The following is an 18,070-nucleotide window of genomic DNA, read 5'->3' as shown; positions in this document are numbered from 1 at the left end:
ACTCCCTGCCTCTACTGAAACACAGGAACTTTCAGGATTCCTGGGACAAATCTCGACATTCCCAGTGTCAGAACCGGTTAAAATGGGTTACCAGGAAGAATCGGTGGAACATCGAGTTGTTATCACAACCAATCTGGACTGTAACTTGATGGCTAGAGACCTCCTTTGCAAATTCCAGTTGCATTTGGAGTGTGGAGATGATGGGATTATTGTAAAACAGGAAACCCTTAAGCGGCAGTATTATACCACTAGAACCCCTCAGTGGTGGTCTCTGGACCTGCCGCAGGCACCCTATCACGTGAACCTAGCATATGATCCCAGTGGAAAGAATCAGGACCTGCAGAACTTTTATCAGGATCATGAAGGGGAAGTGAAGGGAATTCTATTAAGGGCTAGAGTGACTGGACTGGAAAGAGAGGCAGATTTTGTGGAAGTGGATAAGAATCTGTGGAAACAGCCCCTAACAATGGCACCGCATATTGCTCGTGAAGTATTAGCCCCTCACCATGCTAAAGATTTTGGAGTTATGGTACGCAAGGCCATAGATGAGGCTGACCCTACCAGCCGGGATGTGCAAATCGTAAAACATGGCCGAACAGTCCAATTTCATGGGGACCCCGAGAAGGTCTTAAGAACTCTACAGCATCATACTGGCTCCGGCATACCTGACTATGTGGATCCTCATGTGTGGGCAGAGAACCCCTCCCAAGTGGGTTATACTCCCATTGATCCGATTGAGATCCCAGTGCAGGGCAATCCAACAGAACCCACTGAAATCACAGGCAATCCTAAACTGACCTTTCGGCACTGTACTGCAATTAATCCGGCCTGTTTTCTTACTGAGCCACCCCAAGATGAGGAAGAACCCAGTCATGATTGTTTATGTATGTTGACGGAAGTACTTCTATTAATCCAGAAGATACACGAATCTCAGGATACGCCATAGTAAACCAGGAGAATCAGGTCTTGGAATCTGCCGCTTTTGAAACCGCCTATTCTGCTCAACAAGCTGAACTATTCGCCCTCACCCGAGCCTGTATCTTGGCCAAAGATCTCAAAGTCAATATCTATACGGACTCTAGGTATGTCTTTGGGGTGGTCCATGATTTCGGACAATTATGGAAAAATAGGGGATTCCTAACCTCACAGGGGAATGAGATATCTCATAAACAGTTAGTATCTGATTTGTTGCAAGCCCTCATGTTCCCCAAACGCATTGCCATTGTCAAATGTACCACCCATACTACCGGAAATTCTCTGGTTGATATAGGGAATCGTTGTCCTGACCAAGAGGCCAAACAGGCCTCTCGTGACCAACAGATGGTAGTGCCCAAAATTATGAGTCAGACTAAAAATCCTGCGAAGGATAAGTTAGCCTCGGAAAAACCAATGCCAACCATCCAAGATGTTATAAAAGCACAGGAGGATGCTCCTGAAAAAGATAAACTGTTGTGGAAATATTATGCATGTACTTATGACAATGTTTCTAAACTCTGGACCACTCCCGCGGAACAGACTTGCATGTCTGACGAGTTGGCCTCATGGGTTATAGAATGTCTGCATTTTGCTACTCATTGTGGAGCAAGGGCAACAAGTGATACACTTTTGGCTACTTGGGGGCACCCTAGAATCCAGGCGCTCACCCAGAACATCAGTAGTCGTTGCCTGGTTGGCCAGCAACATAATCCAGGGAAGGGAGTCCCCTGTGATTGGGGTAAAACGCCCCTACCCGAAGGTCCCTTTGAGACATTTCAGTTGGACTACATTGAGTTGCAAAAAGTTCAGTGTTACAAATATGTGTTAGTAATAGTAGATGTGTTTAGCAGATGGATTGAAGCCTACCCTAACCTGGACAATAAGACTCAGACAGTTGTTAAGGTGTTAATGAGGGAAATTGTTCCTAAATATGAGATCTCAGCTAGACTGATGACCACCTATGTTCTTTCTCTGACTCAGGCTCTGCGACTAGTTCACAACCAGGTTCAAGATGCTCACCTCGACCTCCCAGTTTTACCCGAATTGTCCCTCGTGGCACCAGGGAAGTATGGATTCGGAAGGGATTAGAGCCACAATGGGAGGGGCCTTTTCAGGTGTTACTCACTACCCCCACTGCAGCCAAGGTTGAGGGGAAAAGTGCCTGGGTTCACCTGCACCACTGCAAGCTCATCACCATTTAAACAAATCTTGCTGGTTAGTCTAATTCCTGTTTCTGTTCCAGATCTCCTCTTCCCCATAGCTGAACAAGGCAGTTGAAGGAGGATCAGTTTGAACTTTTACCCGTAAGACAGCCAAATACACTGACGGAGACCTGAAGGGAAACGGGAAAACAGAACTCTTTTTATCAGCTAAATAATTGGACTATTTATAAGATGAGACTGTGTCTGTGTGCCACTGTCTGCATAATAGTGTTGATATGACAGTTTTGGCGCACGGGAAGGAAGACAAAGGCGAGAGCTCCATGTGAACACCTTTTTGTATATGTCTTACGTTTATGCGGAAAAAGGGCACTTCACTAGATGCTGGGTGTGTTCACATATCCCTATACATTCCAAAGGGGGAATTCCTTTGCGCACCATTCCACTGACCCTAACTGAGACTGTTAGATGGATTCAAAGAAACGATATTGGAACAGGTAGCTAACCGCACTGCTGAGGCTCTGGAGGGCATCACAGCTGAAATGGTAGCAATAAGGACCATAGCATTACAAAACCGAATGGCCCTCGATTACCTGTTAGCTGAGAAAGGGGGAACGTGTGCCCTGATAGGATCTGAATGTTGCACTTACATTCCTGATAGTTCAGAAAACATAACCCACCTTGCCGATCACATAAGGAGGGAGGTGAAGAAGTTATCCACACCAGCAAAAAAACTTAGCAGGTTTGATTGGTTTCTGGGTGGGTCTTGGAGATCCTATCTAATACATGGGGCAATTGTTCTCATCGTAATTACCTGCTGTTTGATTGTTGGTTGCCTTAACCTCTGCTGTAAAGCAATGACAAGGTTAGCAGACCCTCTTGTGGTCAAGGGTTCCCGGGTTATGATCCAACAAACTAGAGAACTACTCAACAATAATATGATTCTGGAAAGGGAGTGCGAACGGATGAATGCAATACTCCTAGAATGATCCTAAATGTTATCATAGAATGATAAAAGGGGGGATGTGGATATCTGAACGGAATATATGGAATTAAGGACAGTAAAGTAAACGGGATATATGAAAATGTATAAGCCATGGAAGAATAGCTGGGAGAATGTCAGATTGCAAATAGTGCAACATCAGCATAGCTAACAGTCTGTCTCAAGGTTTCAAGTCACTAATCATGCCAATAACATCTAATTGTAACATGAAATAAATCTGCAGAATTGCAAGGTCTCAGTTAATAGTCACACCACTAGATTGAAACATTCAGAGGCAATGCTTGAGCTTTCATAAAAACATCTCATATAGATTGACAAATGAGTGGCTGAGTTAGAATGTCAATCTCATTGTATTTTGTTATCTGATTTCAAAACTGTATAACTGTTGACGCTTTACGATGTAACTTCACCTATCCGTAGGGAGTGTGTACGCTCTATCCAGAGAGTATATCTTCTGTCTGATAGGTCTTACCGGCCGGTATAAATAAAGACTGCTTTGTTCAAAGCACAAGAGGTATTCGACTCAGTAATTTTACTGAACCAGATTGAGGTAAAAGAATCCAGGAATTTACATTTGCACCTCCCCTTTTCCTAATCTGTCACCATTCAGATAATATTCTGCCTTCGTGTTTTTGCCACCAAAGTGGATAACCTCACATTTATCCACATTATACTGCATCTGCCATGCATTTGCCCACTCACCTAACCTGTCCAAATCACCCTGCAGCCTCTTAGCATCCTCCACACAGCTCACACTGCCACCCAGCTTAGTGTCATCTGCAAACTTGGGGATATTACACTCAATTCCTGCATCCAAATCATTAATGTATTTTGTAAATAGCTGGGGTCCCAGCACTGAGTCTTGCAATGAAGGCCAACATACCATTTGCCTTCCTAACTACTTGCTGCACCGGCATGTTTGCTTTCAATGACTGGTGTACAAGGACACCCAGGTTCCTCTGTACATTGACACTTCCTAAGCCATGACCATTTAAATAAAACTTTGTCTTTATGTTTTTCCGACCAAAGTGGATAACTTCACGTTTACCCACGTTATACTAGATCTGCCATGTCTTTGTGTGTGTGTGTGTGGGCGGGGGGGTGGAGGGCGGGGAGATGGGAGTTGGTGATCTTATGGTTGGTTTTATGATCGAAATCACAGAAATGTTACAGCACGGAAGGAGGCCATTTTGGCCCATCGTGTCTGCGCCGGCCAACCAAGAGCCAACCCAGCCTATTCCCACTTTCCTGCTCTCGGTCCATAGCCCTGTAGGATACAGCACTTCAAGGTGCACTGCCAACCGTGGTGAGGGTTTCTGCCTCTACCACCCTTTCAGGCAGTGAGTTCCGCCCCAGATCCCCACCACCCTCTGGGTGAAAATATCTTGTTTTAACCTGAGCCCCACATTGAGTCGACTAAGAACCTCCTCCAGGTTCTGCAGATGCTCAACTGTGTTCCGACCTGATACGTCCTTACTACACAGTATAAATGCACACGAGGCCCATGCTTGAGAGAAGGTCAGTCTGTGACCTGTCCTTTATTCCTTAGCACTCAAGTGATGAAGGTGGGTGGAACTTCCCCTTTTATACCTGAAGGTCCAGGTTAGGAGTGTCTCCCACCTAGTGGTCAGTGTTCTCACGGTGTACAACTTAGGTCAGTTTATACATGGGTTACAATGCTGGTTGAATACATGACATCACCTCCCCTGCAAAGTCTTATTGGGATCACAGGTTGAGTCTCTCTAGTGGTTTATGCTCCCTTGTGGAGCGCCTGAGTTGGGGCTCTGGTTGTTGGGCGCTGGCCTGAGTGTCTGCTGTTTGCGGTGCCTCAGGCCTATCCAGACTGCTCACAGTGACTGGGCTCTCCTCCCTTTGGTTCCGGTGTTCGGTCACCTGTGGTGGAGTGAACTCTATATCGTGTTCTTCCTCTGCTTCTTCTATGGGGTTGCTGAACCTCCTTTTTGTTTGATCCACATGTTTGCGGCAGATTTGTCCATTGGTAAGTTTAACGACCAGAATCCTATTTCCCTCTTTGGCAACCACAGTGCCTGCGAGCCATTTGGGCCCTGCAGCGCAGTTGAGGACAAAAACAGGATCATTTACATCAATACATCACGCCCTCGCATTCCTGTCATGGTAGTCATAGTGTGGCTGGCGCCTGCTCTCGACAGTTTCTTTCATGGTAGGGTGTATAAGGGATAATCGGGTTTTGAGCGTCCTTTTCATTAGTAGCTCTGCGGGTGGAACCCCTGTGAGCGAGTGTGGTCGGGATCTATAGGCCAACAGGAGGCGTGATAAGCGGGTTTGTAGGGAACCCCCTTGGAATCTGAGCATCCACTGTTTGATTATCTGCACTGCTCGTTCTGCCTGGCCGTTTGAGGCCGGCTTGAACGGTGCCGTTCTAACATGGTTATTTCCATTGCCTGCCATGAAGTCCTGGAATTCAGTGCTTGTGAAGCACGGGCCACTGTCGCTGACCAAGATGTCCGGTAGACCATGGGCGGCGAACATTGCCCGTAGACTTTCTACCGTGGCAGAGGATGTGCTTGAATTTAAAATGTCACACTCGATCCATTTGGAGTAGGCGTCTACTACAACCAAAAACATTTTCCCCATGAAAGGACTTGCGTAGTCCACATGGATGCGTGACCAAGGCTTGGCGGGCCATGGCCAGGGGCTAAGAGGGGCTTCCCTGGGCGCATGGCCCAGCTGGGCACACGTGTTGCACCTGCGAACACAAAGTTCCAGATCTGCGTCTATCCCTGGCCACCAAACGTGTGGCCTGGCAATTGCCTTCATCATGACAACGCCCGGGTGCCCATTGTGGAGTTCTCTGATGAACATCTCTCTGCCCATCTGGGGCATGACTACGCGATTTCCCCACAGTAGGCAATCGGCCTGAATCGAGAGTTCATCCTTGCGCCTGTGAAATGGTTTAGATTTCTCAGGGCATGCCCTGTACATGGCTGCCCAGTCCCCATTCAGGACACATTTCTTGACTAGAGACAATAGCGGGTCTCTATTTGTCCAGACTTTAATCTGACGGGCTGTCACAGGTGAGCCTTCACTTCCGAAAGCTTCAACAGCCATGACCATCTCAGCACCATGATCGGTAGCCCCCTCAGTGCTGAGTGCATCGGCGCAGTTTTCGGTGCCCGGTCTGTGCCGAATTGTGTAGTCATAGGCAGCTAACGTGAGTGCCCACCTCTGTATGCGGGCGTTTGCATTTATGGCCTTGTTGTCGGCCAAAAGGGACGTTAGGGGTTTGTGATCTGTCTCCAGCTCAAATTTCCTGCCAAACAGGTACTGGTGCATTTTCTTTACCACATATACACATGCGAGCGCCTCCTTTTCTACCATCCCGTAACCCCTTTCTGCCTGGGACAGACTCCTGGAGGCATTAGCTACTGGCTGTAACCGACCCTTGACATTGACATGCTGCAACACACACCCGACACCATAGGACAACGCATCGCACGTTAACACAAGTTTCTTACATGGGTCATATAGCGTTAACAGATTGTTGGAACATAACAAATTGCGTGCTCTATTAAAAGCCCTTTCCTGGCTGTCCCCCTAGACCCATTCGTGACCTTTGCGTAGGAGCACGTGTAGCGGCTCTAGCAGCGTGCTAAATTTGGGAAGAAATATACCAAAATAGTTCAGGAGCCCCAGGAACGAACGCAGCTCCGTCGTGTTACGGGGTCTGGGTGCTCTCTGGATCGCTTCCGTCTTGGATGCAGTAGGGCTGATCCCGTCTGCTGCTACCCTCATCCCCAGGAATTCTACCTCTGGAGCTAGGAAGACGCACTTCGCCTTTTTCAGTCGCAGACCTACCCGGTCCAGTCTGCGTAGCACCTCCTCCAGGTTGTGGAGGTGTTCTTCAGTATCGTAATCCGTGATGAGGATGTCGTCCTGAAAAACCACCGTCCCTGGAATCGACTTGAGGAGGCTTTCCATATTTCGTTGGAAGATCGCGGCGGCCGAGCGAATCCTGAACAGACATCTGTTGTACTCAAACAACCCCTTGTGTGTCGTGATGGTGGTCAGCTTCTTTGACTCACTCGCCAGCTCCTGGGTCATGTAAGCTGAGGTCAGGTCCAATTTTGAAAAAAGTTTGCCACCGGATAGTGTCGTAAAGAGGTCCTCCGCTCTCGGTAGCGGGTGCTGGTCTTGGAGTGACACCCGATTGATGGTGGCCTTGTAATCGCCACATATCCTGACCGACCCATCCGCCTTGAGCACCGGCACAATCGGGCTCGCCCAGTCACTGAATTTGACTGGCGAGATGATGCCTTCCCTCAACAGGCGGTCCAATTCGCATTCTATCTTTTCCCGCATGATGTACGACACCGCTCTGGCCTTGTGGTGTACTGGCCTGGCGTCCGGGTTTATGTGAATCACTACCTTGGCCCCCTTGAAAGTGCCAATGCCGGGTTGAAATAATGCGTCAAATTTGTCCAGGACCTGTGAGCATGATACTCGCTCCACAGAGGAAATTGCATTGACATCGCCCCATTTCCAGTTCATGACAGCAAGCCAACTCCTCCCCAGTAGTGCGGGACCGTCCCCAGGGACAATCCAGAGTGGCAACCTGTTCTCCGAATCTTTGTGGGTCACGACTACCGTGGCGCTGCCTAGCACCGGAATGATCTGCTTTGTGTAAGTCCGTAGCTGTGCGTCAATCGGCGATAACTTTGGCCTCCTGGCCTTGGATGCCCACAACTTTTCGAACTGTTTGATACACATCAGGGACTGGCTGGCACCCGTGTCTAACTCCATTGATACTGGGATACCATTGAGGAGCCTTTCATCATTATCGGTGACGTCCTGGTGTATGAACTGTATACGTGCTCCACATGAACTCGCTGAACTTCAGCTTCCAGCGATTTCCCCCAGTGTCCATTTCTGCAGGTATTTTGCTCATCTCTGCAAACTCCGGCTGAGTGTGGCCTCCACGCTTCCAGCATGAGTTGTGGTTTGAAACAAAAGGTCCCTTGCCAGTCGATCGTCCCTGACTGCCCCTGTTATTGTCCTTGAGTGCACCATTAACAGGTGTTGATGGCCCCATTACTGGCCGCATTGTCCCTTGCAATGGCGTGAATCACTGTTCAGCTTGCCATTGTCTCTGTCGAACTCCCCCTCTGGGTTCGACTACATGTTGGGGCATGCCCGATTGCCCTTGTCTGCCTGGAGAACTGTGTGCTGCTTTAACAATGTTAAATCTCTGTCCCAACCATTCCTTAACACAGTACCTCTCGTCTGTTCTGCTAGTGGCCATGCTCGCGTGATTTAAATCCCAGTTTCTCGTCGCCATTGATATGTCCTTACTATACAGTATAAATGCACACGAGGCCCATGTTTGAGAGGTCAGTCTGTGACCTGTCCTTTATTCCTTAGCACTCAAGTGATGAAGGTGGGTGGAACTTCCCCTTTTATACCTGAAGGTCCAGGTTAGGAGTGTCTCCCACCTAGTGGTCAGTGTTCTCACGGTGTACAACTTAGGTCAGTTTATACATGGGTTACAATGCTGGATGAATACATGACACGACCTGTGACCAAGATGTCGTCCTGGAAGACCACGGTGTGTGGGACCGACTTCAGTAAACTTTCCATGTTTCTCTGGAATATCGCCGCTGCTGATCGGATTCCAAACGGGCATCTGCTATTAACAAAAAGATCTTTGTGATTGTTGATGCAGCTGAGGGCCTTCGATGATTCCTCCAGTTCCTGCGTCATGTAGGCTGAAGTCAGATCCAGCTTCGTGAATGTCTTTCCTCCCGCCAGCATTGCAAAGAGGTCGTCGGCCTTTGGTAGTGGGTATTGGTCCTGCAGAGAGAAACGATTGATGGTTACTTTGTAATCGCCACAGATTCTGACGGTGCCGTCTCCCTTGAGGACTGGGATGATAGGACTGGCCCACTCGTTGAGCTTGATCGGGGAAATGATGCCCTCTCTATGCAGCCGGTCTAGCTCGATCTCTATCCTTTCTCTCTGCATGGTACTGCTCTCGCCTTTGGATGGATGGGTCACGCCCCTGTAATTAGGTGGATCTGCACTTTTGCTCCTTGGAATTTCCCGATGCCTGGTTCGAACAGCGAAGGAAATTTGTTTAAGACCTGGGCACACAAAGTGTCGTCAGCGGGCGATAGCGCTCAGATGTCGTCCCGGTTCCAGCATATCTTTCCCAGCCAGCTCCTGCTAAGCAGCGTGGGACCATCGCCCGGTACCACCCAGAGTGGTAGCTTGTGCACTGTTCCATTGTAGACCTTTATGGTAGCACTGCCGATTACAGGTCTCAGTTCTTTCATGTAAGTTCTTAGTTTCGTGCGAACTGGAGTTAAGACTGGCCTTGAGGCCTTGTTGCACCACAAGTCTTTTTGCCCATGATGGAGTGGCTTGTGCCCATGTCCAGCTCCATTGACACCGGGAGTCCATTTAGTTCAACATTCAGCATTATCGGGGGACAATTCATGGTGAATGTGTGCACCCCATGTACCTCTGCCTCCTCGATCTGAGGCTCTGGTTCATCGTGATCCTCCATAGATCTGTCCTCCTCTGCAACATGGTGGTTTGCAGGTTTAACAGGCTTTGCAGCTTGCCTGCACACTCATTGGAGGTGTCCCATTGTTCCATAGCCCTTGCAAACATACTCTTTGAATCAGCATGAATGGAAACGATGATCACCCCCGCTGCGCCAAGAAGGTATTAATGGCTTTGCATTCATCACCTTTGATCTGCGGACGTGTAGCTGCAGGTATGTGTGACAATTCGAAAACAACATCACTTTGTTCACAATACTTGTAGCAGCACTTGTATGTTGAGAGATTTGCTTCATATTGGTACTGGTGGGAATGAACACCTGGGCTATCGCTATGGCCTTACTCAAGGTTGGGGTCTCTACAGTCAAAAGTTTGTGAAGTATGGTTTCGTGGCCAATGCCAAGTACGAAAAAGTCTCTGAGTATGTTCTCCAAATGTCCTTCAAATTCGCAATGTCCTGCAAGACGTCTTAGCTCGGCGACATAATTTTCCACTTCCTGGCCTTCAGACCTTTTGTAGGTGTAGAACCTGTACCTCATAGTGTGGCCATAGTTTCTCAAATTGTTGTGCACTCATGAGGGACTGGCTAGCTCCTGTGTCCAGCTCCATGCGTACCGGGATGCCATTCAATAAAACTTTCATCATCATGGGTGGCGTTTTGGTGTATGAGCTGTGGACGTCAGCCACATGAACCCGCTGAACTTCAGCATCCATGGCTTTGCCCCAGGCATTGTCCTGCATTGCAAGCCCCTCGCCTGATTCCTCTGTTTCATAGATTAGCCTCGCTACCGGCTGTTTGCAAACCCTAGCCTAATGTCCTCTGGCATTACAATTCCTACAGACGAACTGCTGAAATTTGCAGCTTTTCGCATAATGTCTGCCCCCGCATCTCCAGCATTGGCTGAGATCGTTGTTCACAAAAGGAATGTTAGTAGGCATTCCTCTCTGATTGTTCCCTTGGTTGTTTCTAAACACTCTGCTGGTGGGTGTTAATAGTCCCCTTGATGGCGTGAATTGCTGCTCCCCTCTTCATTGTCCCTGTCGGGGGCCCACCTTCGAGTCGGTTCCAGCTTGGGCAGTTACAAAATGCCTTTGCCTGACTGCGAGATCTTGAGCTGCGTTTATCACGTTAATTCCTTGGTCCGTCGCCACATTGAACCCAGGACTACTCACGTAAATTAGCTTGGTCTCTTCTTCCCCGGCTATGAAAGTTTGAACTATCAATGCTGCCCCTTCTAGAGTTAAGTCTTTGGTCTCTGTGAACTTCGTGAAGATCCCAGCATAGCTAATGCCCTCAATGAAAAAATCCCTTAACATCTCCCCCCTGCAGGCATCTGAGAACTTACAGAGGCTGGCCAAGCGCCGCAAGTCTGCCACGAAGTCCGAGATGTTTTGCCCTTCCCGACGTCGGTGTGTGTAGAACCGGTGCCAGGCCATGTGTATGCTGCTCGCCGGTTTTAAGTGTTCGCTGAACAGCTGGCTGAGCTCTTCAAAAGACTTGTCAGCCGGTTTGTGGGGTGCGAGCAGGTCCTTCATCAGTACGTATGTTTTTGTCCTGCAGCTTGTTCGTAGATGCGCCCTCCGCTTGTCAGCTGCGTCCACTCCCAACCAGTCCTTCGTGACAAAGGTCTGCTAGAGTCTCTCCACAAAATCATCCCAGTCTTCACCCACACAGTAACATTCCTCTGGGTTCAGTGATTCCCGTTTCCCGTCGCCAGGTGTTGAATCCTTAACTCTTAAACATAATCACACGAGGCACGTACTGCAGACACAGTCACTCTGTGACCTTCACCTTTATTACCTGGACCAAGGAGTGCTGGCCCTGTGAGGGACCTCCCCTTATATACCTGAATCTCCAGGTAAGGAGTGTCTCCCACAAGTACACCCCCTGTGGTCAAGGTGTGCATTTCTAGTAAGTATGTACAGTATTTAGTGGTTACATGAGGGTTACAATTGTATAAGGGTTACAGTAGTATGCTGGTTACATACATGACAATCTTAGAACTCACTTTAGTGTGGGAGCGCTTAATGCTCGACTCCAGGGGAAAGCAGCTCAGTCAACCCAAAGTAAGATCGTGCATCGTGTATAACGGGTGGACTGGTCATGTGGAAACTCCCACTCCATCCACAATCATAAAGGGTAAGTAGCTGAAAAATTAATGAATAATTTGCAGAAAACAGAAGGCTTATGACAAATGTAATATTCATAATACGGTGGTAAACCAAGGAGACTGTAGACAGTACAGAGCAAAAAAAGGAGAAACAGAATACAAACATTGAATCATGGAGTCATGCAGTGCGGCACTCCCTCAGTACTGCCCCTCCGACAGTGCGGCACTCCCTCAGTACTGCCCCTCCGACAGTGCGGCACTCCCTCAGTACTGCCCCTCTGACAGTGCGGCACTCCCTCAGTACTGCCCCTCCGACAGTACGGCACTCCCTCAGTACTGCCCCTCCGACAGTGCGGCACTCCCTCAGTACTGCCCCTCTGACAGTGCGGCACTCCCTCAGTACTGCCCCTCCGACAGTGCGGCACTCCTTCAGTACTGCCCCTCCGACAGTGCGGCGCTCCCTCAGTACCGCCCCTCCGACAGTGCAGCGCTCCCTCAGTACCGCCCCTCCGACAGTGCGGCACTCCCTCAGTACTGCCCCTCCGACAGTGCGGCACTCCCTCAGTACTGCCCCTCTGACAGTGCGGCACTCCCTCAGTACTGCCCCTCCGACAGTGCGGCACTCCTTCAGTACTGCCCCTCCGACAGTGCGGCGCTCCCTCAGTACCGCCCCTCCGACAGTGCAGCGCTCCCTCAGTACCACCCCTCCGACAGTGCGGCACTCCCTCAGTACTGCCCCTCCGACAGTGCGGCACTCCTTCAGTACTGCCCCTCCAACAGTGCGGCACTTCCTCAGTGTCATGTATCTTACATTATTATATATAACTGTATCCAAACATGCTATACATGACTGTAATAAGATATGACCTGTAACCACCAGCATACCTTACCACCGGGGGTGCACTTGCAAGAGACAGGTATATAAGGACAGGTCTCAGGCAAGTGCAGCATTCCAGAGCTGTGAAATAAAAGATGCAGGTCCAGAGTGACCTTGACTTCACTACATGCCTCGTGTGAATCTGTACTGAGGGGTCAGGACTTTACAGTGGCGACGAGTTACGGGATTACAGAATCTACAGAATGGCGAACAACTGATCAGATGAAAAGTACAATGCGGGAGACAATTGGGAGGACTTTATAGAAAGGCTCCAGCAAAGCTTTGTAACCTAAGACTGGTTAGGCGATGATAAGGCAGACAAGAGAAGAGCCCATCTCTTGACCAGCTGTGGCTCGAAAATATACCCTTTAATAAAGGATCTGTTGGCACCCGAGAAACCAGCAAGCAAGTCGTTTGAAGAATTGAGCACACTGGTAAGAGACCACCTGAAACCAGCGAGCAGCCTACACATGGCCAGACACAGGTTCTACAACTACAGACGCTGTGTGGGCCAGAGCATACCCGACTTCATGGCGGAACTTCGGAGGTTGGCTAGTTTATGTGAGTTGTCCGATGAACTGAGGAGAGAAATGCTGAGAGACTTTTTCATTGAAGGAATTGGCCACGCAGACATATTCCGAAAGCTCATAGAGACCAAGAACCTGACCTTAGAGGCAGCAGCACTGGTTGCACAGACATTCTTGGTAGGGGAAGAAGAAATGAGGTTGATTTACAATGCAGGTACGACAACTAACAAAATAATGGAACAAGGCGTTCACAGCACTAAACAAACTGCTACCCCCACACACAGACAAAACCGGCAGAACAGGCTTTCGACAGCAAGCAGTGGCAACAGAAGCCATCAAGGGCCACAGGAACGGCCGTTCACACCTCATCAACCCACAATTAGAGCAATCAACTACAAACTGAGAGAAGCTCAAGAGAGATCAGCCAGATGCAGCTCATTCTTTGCAAGCAGTCTGTGCTGGAGGTGTGGGGGTGGGCACTCGTCAAGGGAATGTGGATTTCAGCAGGCTGTTTGCAGGAACTGTGAATATACAGGGCATTTGGCCCGCATGTGCAAAAAAACGTCAGCTCAGCTGGTATACGAATCGGATGGGTCGGAAAGCGGACCAGAAGACGGTGGGGACAGTACCCGGGACACCGATGTACAGCGGGTCAACACGATCAATGGCCGCTGCTCCTACGACAGGATGCCTCCTATAATGATGAGGGTCCTACTCAACGGGATATCTGTCAACATGGAGCTGGATACAGGAGCGAGTCAATCTCTCATGGGCGCTCAACAATTTGAACAACTGTGGCCGCATAAAAGAGACAGACCAAAACTCACAAGGGTCGACACCACACTAAGGGCCTATACCAAAGAAATCGTACCAGTCCTCGGCAGCGCCATGCTCTCTGTCACACACAAAGGGACAGTGAACCGACTTCCCCTGTGGATTGTCCCCGGAGACCCCCCAGCACTGCTGGGGAGAAGCTGGCTGGCAAAACTAAACTGGAAATGGGATGATGTCCATGCCATGTCATTAGAGGAACGGACCTCCTGCTCAACAGTTATAAAGCGATTTGAACATCTCTTTCAGCCAGGTGTGGACACTTTCAAAGGGGCCAAAGTCAAAATCTACATCACACAGGATGCTAGACCGGTCCATCACAAGGCCAGAGCTGTATCCTATGTGATGAGGGAAAAGATTGAACACGAACTAGACAGGCTTCTGCGGGTAGGCATTATATCACCTGTGGAATTTAGCAACTGGGCAAGTCCCATCGTCCCAGTCATGAAGCCTGATGGATCCGTACGAATCTGTGGGGACTACAAATCTACCATAAACAGAGTCTCCCTACAGGACCAGTACCCGCTGCCCAGAGCGGAGGACTTATTTGCCACATTGGCTGGAGGTAAACTTTTCTCAAAATTAGACCTCACATCTGCATTTATGATGCAAGAATTGACCGAGGAATCCAAGCTACTCACCACCATCAACACACATCTAGGCCTTTTCAGGTCGGCAGCTGCCATATTCCAGCACAACATGGAGAGTCTGCTGAAGTCCATCCCGGGGACGGTTGTATTTCAAGACGACATACTTATCACGGGCAGGGACACCGACTCCCATCTCCGTAATTTGGAGGAAGTACTAAAGCGGTTGGATCGGGTAGGCTTACGAGTCAAGAAATCCAAGTGCCTGTTTCTCGCACCCGAGGTTAAATTTTTGGGCAGAAGGATTGCCGCTGATGGAATCCGCCCAACAGAGTCCAAAACAGAAGCAATTCGCCTGGCACCCAGGCACCGAAATGTCTCAGAACTGCGCGCCTTTCTCGGACTACTCAATTACTTTGGGAACTTTAGGCAGAACTTAAGTATGCTGCTGGAGCCTCTCCACGTGCTACTCAGAAAAGGGTGCGATTGGTTTTGGGGGGACGCCCAGGAACGCGCCTTCAATAAGGCACGCAACCTTCTGTGTTCCAACAGTGTTTTGACTTTCTTTGACCCAGGTAAAAAGCTAGTTCTCACATGCGATGCATCAGCGTATGGGGTCGGGTGCGTTTTGCAACATGTCAATAGTGCGGGCAAATTACAACCCATAGCTTATGCCTCCAGGTCACTTTCACGGGCGGAGCGCGGGTACGGAATGGTAGAGAAGGAGGCACTCGCGTGCGTATATGGTGTCAAAAGATGCACCAATACCTTTTCGGGGCCAAGTTCGCATTATAAACTGACCACAAGCCCCTCACGTTCCTCCTATCCGAGAGCAAGGCAATAAACGCCAACGCCTCAGCGCGAATTCAACGGTGGGCACTCATGCTGGCGTCCTACGACTATACCATAAGGCACAGACCAGGCACAGACAACTGTGCCGACGCGCTCAGCAGGCTACCCATGGCGACCACGGAAGGGTCTGACGAACAGGACTGTGAGATAGTCATGGCAATCAATGCCTTTGAGTCCACAGGTTCGCCATGACGGCTCGCCAAATCAGAGCCTGGACGGCCAGCGACCCCACGTTATCCTTCGTAAAAAGATGTGTCCTAACCGGTGACTGGGCAGAGGCTCGCGATGCCTGCCCCGAGGAATTAAAACCCTTTCACAGGCACATGCATGAGCTATCACTACAAGCAGACTGCCTAATGTGGGGCAGCCGAGTAGTCATGCCTCTGCGAGGCAGAGAGACATTTGTCCGGGAGCTCCACCGCGAGCACCTGGGGATCGTTCTCATGAAGGCCATAGCCAGATCCCACGTCTGGTGGCCTGGTATTGACGCGGACTTGGAGCTCTGCGTCCGAAGGTGCACCATTTGTGCCCAACTCAGCAATGCCCCCAGGGAGGCTCCACTGAGCCCCTGGCCCTGGCCTACCAAACCGTGGTCGCGGGTGCACGTAGACTATGCGGGCCCATTCATGAGCAAAATGTTCCTCGTAGTTGTGGATGCATTTTCAAAGTGGATCGAATGCACCATTTTAAACTCGAGCACAACCTCCACCACTGTGGAGAGCCTCGCAACCATGTTTGCAATGCACGGAATCCCTGACATATTGGTCAGTGACAATGGTCCGTGCTTCACCAGCGCAGAATTCCAAGACTTTATAATTGACCACGGCATAAATCACGTCAGTGCGGCGCTCCCTCAGTACTGCCCCTCCAACAGTGCGGCGCGCCCTCAGTACTGCCCCTCCGACAGTGCGGCGCTCCCTCAGTACTGCCCCTCCGACAGTGCGGTGCTCCCTCAGTACTGCCCCTCCAACAGTGCGGCACTCCCTCAGTACTGCCCCTCCGACAGTGCGGCGCGCCCTCAGTACTGCCCCTCCGACAGTGCGGCGCTCCCTCAGTACTGCTCCTCCGACAGCGCGGTACGGCGCTCCCTCAGTACTGCCCCTCTGACAGTACAGCGCTCCCTCAGTACAGCCCCTCCGACAGTACGGCACTCCCTCAGTACTGCCCCTGCAAATTATAATTTAAATGGAGAAAAATTGCAAAGTGCTGCAGTACTTTAGGTCCCTGTGCATGAAACACAAAAGGTTAATATGCAGGTACAGTAAGTAATCAGGAAGGCAAATGGAATGTTGGCCTTTATTGTAAGGGGGATGGAGTATAAAAGCAGAGCAGTCCTGCTACAACTGTGCAGAGTATTGGTGAGTACTGCGTACAGTTTTGATCTCCGTATTTAAGGAAGGATATACTTGCATTGGAGGCAGTTCAGAGAAGGTTCACTCGGTTGATTCCGGAGATGAGGGGGTTGACTTATGAGGAAAGATTGAGTAGGTTGGGCCTCTACTCATTGGAATTCAGAAGACTGAGAGGTGATCTTATTGAAACTTATTGAATGAGGGGTCTTGACAAGGTGGATGCAGAGAGGATATTTCCACTGATAGAGGAAACTAAAATGAGGGGGCATCGTCTCAGAATAAGGGGCTCCCCATTTAAAACTGAGATGAGGAGGAATTTCTTCTCTCAGAGGGTTGTAAATCTGTGGAATTTTCTGCCCCAGAGAGATGTGGAAGCCGGGACATTGAATATATTTAAGGCGGAGGCAGACAGATTTTTGAATGATAAGGGAATAAAGGGTGATGGGGAGCGTGTAGGGAAGTGGAGCTGAGTCTATGATCGGATCAGCCATGATGATATTAAATGGCGGAGCAGGCTCGAGGGGCCGAATGGTCAACTCCTGTTCCTATTTCTTGTGTCCCTGTGCGCCCTTTCCTTACTCCTGAACTATAACCCCTTTGCAATAAACACACTTCAAAAAGCATCTCATTGTCTGTGAAGCACTGTGGGGCGCCCGGTGGTAAAGCTCTTCGCCAGAGACACGATGGGCCGAATGACCTCTTTCTGTGCTGTAAACTTCTATGATATAATTCCAAGTATTTATCTTTTAAAGGCCAACATACTATTTGCCTTATTTGAGCTAAGTTGAGATGCTGCCCTTTTGAAAAGTAAATATAACTGGAAATTACCGGAAGTTGGGATGAGAGTTAACATTAGGAGGGAAGGTGTTAAATAAAAGAGTTAGCAGAGAATGGTGAATGAGAGTTAACATTAGGAGGGAAGGTGTTAAATAAAAGAGTTAGCAGAGGATGGTGAATGAGAGTTAACATTAGGAGGGAAGGTGTTAAATAAAAGAGTTAGCAGAGGGTGGTGAATGAGAGTTAACATTAGGAGGGAAGGTGTTAAATAAAAGAGTTAGCAGAGGGTGGTGAATGAGAGTTAACATTAGGAGGGAAGGTGTTAAATAAAAGAGTTAGCAGAGGGTGGTGAATGAGAGTTAACATTAGGAGGGAAGGTGTGAGTAAATGTTACATAAAATGCTTAGCAGAGGATGGTTTCGATCCATCGACCTCTGGGTTATGGGCCCAGCACGCTTCCGCTGCGCCACTCTGCT

The 18,070-nt window shown here is 49.3% G+C and overlaps 1 non-coding gene across 1 annotated transcript; it reads right to left on the bottom strand.

The window, feature by feature from the left end:
* Positions 1–17,998: 17,998 nt before the first annotated feature.
* On the bottom strand, positions 17,999–18,070 carry trnam-cau (transfer RNA methionine (anticodon CAU)). The gene has a single exon. It is a non-coding gene; the product is annotated as a tRNA-Met (tRNA).

The sequence above is a fragment of the Pristiophorus japonicus genome, chromosome 30 (genome assembly GCF_044704955.1).
Source record: "Pristiophorus japonicus isolate sPriJap1 chromosome 30, sPriJap1.hap1, whole genome shotgun sequence".
Classification (NCBI taxonomy): Eukaryota; Metazoa; Chordata; class Chondrichthyes; family Pristiophoridae; genus Pristiophorus; species Pristiophorus japonicus.
The sequence above is the reverse complement of the archived record's forward strand: the minus strand, read 5'-3'. Positions and strand labels throughout refer to the sequence as shown.